This window comes from Octopus bimaculoides, chromosome 7, assembly GCF_046866305.1.
Source record: "Octopus bimaculoides isolate indiv1 chromosome 7, ASM4686630v1, whole genome shotgun sequence".
Classification (NCBI taxonomy): Eukaryota; Metazoa; Mollusca; class Cephalopoda; order Octopoda; family Octopodidae; genus Octopus; species Octopus bimaculoides.
In genome coordinates, this window is record NC_142934.1 from 84,111,880 (window position 1) to 84,116,879 (window position 5,000).

General features: G+C 36.9%; 1 long non-coding RNA gene across 1 annotated transcript in view; it reads right to left on the minus strand.

Moving 5' to 3' along the window:
- The window catches only part of LOC128248311 (uncharacterized), a 17,528-nt gene that overhangs the window by 12,334 nt on the left and 194 nt on the right, over positions 1 to 5,000 (minus strand). Inside the window, exon 1 of the long non-coding RNA XR_008264544.1 lies at positions 4,997 to 5,000. This exon is cut by the window's right edge and continues 194 nt beyond it. This is a non-coding gene — a long non-coding RNA (uncharacterized LOC128248311). The remainder of the gene's footprint in view (positions 1 to 4,996) is intronic.

Below are 5,000 nucleotides of genomic sequence, written 5' to 3' on the forward strand. Positions count from 1 at the left end.
TTTGATGAAATTCTACGACCATTCTATTGCTTCTTTATTATCTTCGAGATAAAGTCTGGTTTACATTTCACTTTGTAGTCCGCCATAAAACGAAAGATAATCAGAATTCTTCTTGCTGTTCCGGGACCCAGGCAAATGTAGAGATTAAAAAAACCTGTCTTATAATCCTTGAACACGTGTGAATACACACACACACACAGACACACACACACACACACACACACACACACACACACACACACACACGCACGCACGCACACACACGCACGCACACACACGCACACACGTACTATCGACTGCACATACACAATGTATGTGCTTTCTCCGGTTCGTTGCAGTATAGACCCTGGGGGATGACCTCTTCATAAAACCCCTGAAAGTCATAGACAGAAGACACAACTTTTCGCCATTTTTGAGGCTTATAAACATCATTTATATGAATCGAGCGGAGAACGAAATGAATCGCCAGTCTATAAGTATATACAAATAGCGAAAAGGCTATTTGCTGGTGTGCCACGGAGATGCATGCATAAGATTAAATATAATGACGAATTAAAAGCAGCGCTAGCGTTGTAAACACTATCGACCGCACATACTCAACGTATGTTTTGTTTTTTCACCAGTTCACTGAGGTTAGTACCTGGAAGACGACTCCCTCAGTGAAATATCTGTATCCTTACTCCTGAATTCGATTGTAGGCGAGTTGTATCGCCTGTCTATGACTTTCTGGTGTTTTAATATCCAGCGTAATGGAGGAGTCTTTCCCCCGGGTTCTACACGCAACAAAGCGGCGTACAAACAAAGCACATATACTGAGTTAGTGCGGTCAATAATATTTACAATAGCGCTGCTTTTGCTTTTAATTCGTAATTGAATATATGTGTGTGTATATATATATATATATATATATATATATATATATATATATATATGTGTGTGTGTGTGTGTGTGTGTGTGTGTGTGTGTGTGTGTGTGTTTATGTATATAGGGCCGTAGGACCATCTTATCAGCATTATGGGTCCCGGAGTAAATCTCCGCAATGGGCCCTATAGTGTTTATATAACGATAACATACTTTGAGCAGAATCGAACACCGAGAACAGTTTGGCCCAAGGGCAACTACCTAATATAGCCATGCCTTAAGATGGCAGTATATATGTGTGTTTGTATGTGCACGAGTGTGTATGTGTGTGTGTGTGCGTATGTATGTATGAGCATTGTTACTGTAGATAAGTGGGAATAAGTGAAAGTAAACAAGACAAACGGGAGTTTAGAATGTTTTAATTACAATATATCAGTTGTATTGTCGCAGCGATTCAGGTTTCATGCCTGGTGAAACTTCACTCTGCTCCGAATACATTAAGCTTATTTTTCTTGTCAGGATTAATTGGGATACAAAGAAATAACGAGAATTCAAGATAACAGACATTATTAAGGAGAATAAGATGTGAGAAGGGTGATAACTCAATTCATTAGAAAGCTAGTTTAATTTCCTTGAATTGTCAATATTTCTGGTAGACAGATTGTTTAAAATCTAGTTTGAGTTATTTTGACTGGTTATCCCAAAAGATGGTCAATATAATTTGATATGTGTACATGAGGGATTACAGACACACGCACAGACTCGATCACGTACATGCTGATTTGGTAGACGGAAACTGTGTGAAAGCCCGCCTTATATATATATATATATATATATATATATATATGTGTGTGTGTGTGTGTGTGTGTGTGTGTGTGTGTGTGTGTGTGTGTGTGTGTGTGTGTGTAAATATATAAAAACAAAAAGATAAAGAGAGCAAAGGTAAGGTTGAAGAATTTTATGGATAGAGTCTTACAGCTGTTTCTGGGAAGATCCAGTACTTCCCTTCATCGGAGACAGAAAAAATAAAGTAATCTATTATTATATCCATAGGCGGATATTTTTAGTATGAAGTGGTAAAGAGTGTGATGTGCTGAAAAAAGAGAGAACAGTACTTGAAGTGTGGTTTCATTCCAGTGGTAAATATCCGTGTAGAAATTCGTGCAAATTAATCCTTGTGTGAATAATCCGGAAATTTATGTTGAAACGAAAGTTGATATAGCTTAGGTGGCAGAGGTATATATATTCCATCTTGCAATAGATTTTTGCTATCTTTTCACTTGGCTTGGACATCCTTCAAGTAAACAAGCAAAAATCTATTGCAAGATGGAATATATATACCTCTGCCACCTAAGCTATATCAACTTTCGTTTCAACATAAATTTCCGGATTATTCACACAAGGATTAATTTACACGAATTTCTACACGGATATTTACCACTGGAATGAAACCACACTTCAAGTACTGTTCTCTCTTTTTTCAGCACATCACACTCTTTACCACTTCATACTAAAAATATCCGCCTATGGATATAATAATAGATTACTTTATTTTTTCTGTCTCCGATGAAGGGAAGTACTGGATCTTCCCAGAAACAGCTGTAAGACTCTATCCATAAAATTCTTCAACCTTACCTTTGCTCTCTTTATCTTTTTGTTTTTATATATTTACATATACACACGCTAATACACGACTTATAATAACCAATCCTGTTCATACAACAACTGGGGCAAACTAATCGGTATACAGCACTTACTCGGTATTAGCTGTATCCTCCGGGGTTTGGTTAAATCCAATACCCTCCTCAACCTTATATATATATATATATATATATATATATTTCGTTTTTGGATTTGGTTTGCAAGATTTTTTATGTGATTTCGTGTGTTGAAGCATGTTCTGTTGTGTCTGGGGAGAATCATTTTCTTATCGTGCTTTAAAATTTAACACACTCACCGTTAAAATTTCCACTTATTATTTTAATTTTCCTAAAATTTTCGTTGCGTTTTGCATCCTTTTCAATAGTCTTGACTCTGTCTGTTATTCACGTTGCGTTCTGTTTTTGCTTTTCTTTTTTTTTTTTCAAGACTATTGAAAAGGTTGCAAAGACGCAACGAAAATTTTAGGAAAATAAAAATAATAAGTGGAAATTTTAACGGTGAGTGTGTTAAATTTTAAGGCACGATAAGAAAATGACACTCCCCAGACACAACAGAATATATATATATATATATATATATATATATATATATATATATATATATATATATATAAACTGATGATGAGACTTTGTCTCGCAACAGAGTTTCACGCCATTGCAATCTTCAGGTGAAAAATCTCAGACATGAAACTCGAGCCAAACTCAACGCTCGCGTACGCGCACGCACATACACACACACACACACACACACACACACACACACACACACACACACACACACACACACACACACACACACACACACACACAAATATGCAACCATATATACACATGCAAACGATTGCATATGAACACACGCGTATACTACGTACCTATTTCAACGTATATATAGACATTCAAGGAACATACAATTATATACTGCATATGCAATTTAGAGACACTCACTGTTATATTGAGGCATACAGCCATATGGCATACACAGGACCTGGAGGTACTGCAATCCCAGAACCACAAACAGTAAGAGACCTGGTCATCAACATGTGTAGTGATGCATCATTTCACATGCACATTGTCAAGTTGACAGCAAAGTGCAGACAACTGGCAGGGTGGATACTGAAGGCATTCCGTACAAGGGATCAAAGAGTTATGTTGACTCTATGGAAGACATTTGTTCTGAGCCGCTTAGACTATTGCTCTCAGTTGTGGTCACCACACAGTGTCAAGCGGACAGCAGAACTCGAGGCAATTCAGTGTCACTATACAAAAAAGATCACCATAGTCCAACAGATGAACTACAGGGAGCGACTGAAAGCACTAGGTCTCTACTCCCTGGAGCGCAGGCGGGAGAGATATGTAATAATATACATATGGAAAATACTGGAAGGACTGGTACAAAACTTTGGCATCAAGTACTACACGAATGCCTGCACAGGTCGCCACTGCATGGTACCAAGGGTACTGTCCACTGCATCTCACATAAGAACAAGGTACTGCAACAGCCTCGGTTTCAGAGGACCTCAGCTCTTTAATGCCCTGCCAAAACATTTGAGAGACCTGCAAGACATGGATATAGAGGTCTTCAAGACAAAACTCGACGCTTTCCTCTCCACGATACCAGACGAACCAATGGCTCGAAATGAGACACAGCTTAGGGCAGCGATGTCAAATTCTCTTATACACCAGATGTGCCATCAAAACTCTTGATTGGACTATATCAGGTGGAGGAGAAGAGCCATGCAAGGAACGTTAAGAGAGCACAGCATAAAGACGGAAAGTCACGGTGGTGCTCCAGCATCACCACAGCCACTTGGCTGAAACTCATAAATAAATAAATAAATAAATAAATATATACATTCATTCAGATAGACATCGGAGTGTATTGTATATGCATCCATCAGTTTAAAACTGAAAGGTTGTTGCTGAAGAGAGACATTGTTAACGGCGAACAAGAGATTCTCTGATGGCTCGAAATTAATTTATCTGCATGGGTACATCAGGTGAAAATTTCCTTTCTATATTTTAGACAGCTACCATTATGTGTGTGTGGGTGGGGGTGTAGTTTATCCTGTTCAGGGTATATTATTAGCATTATTCTGCGATTGAGAATTTAAAATCACTTCTTTAATTTTCTAAAGACATCTCAACACTTCTAAAAGTAAACTTTGTTTATTTACGTTTGTCGTAATTTGAATATATATATATATATATATATATATATATATATATATATATATATATATATATATATATATATATATATACGTACATGTACATATACATATATAGGTACTAATATACATACATACGCACATAGTTATATGTATATCTCAACGAATGAGAAGAGAACAGTAGTTACAAATAATCAGAAAATGGAGAAAACTTCAGATTAACAAACATATCAATCGGATCACATTTATAGCTTATTTTTTAATACAAAGAATGACATAACAAATAGGTGACGTAATAAATCTTACGGCC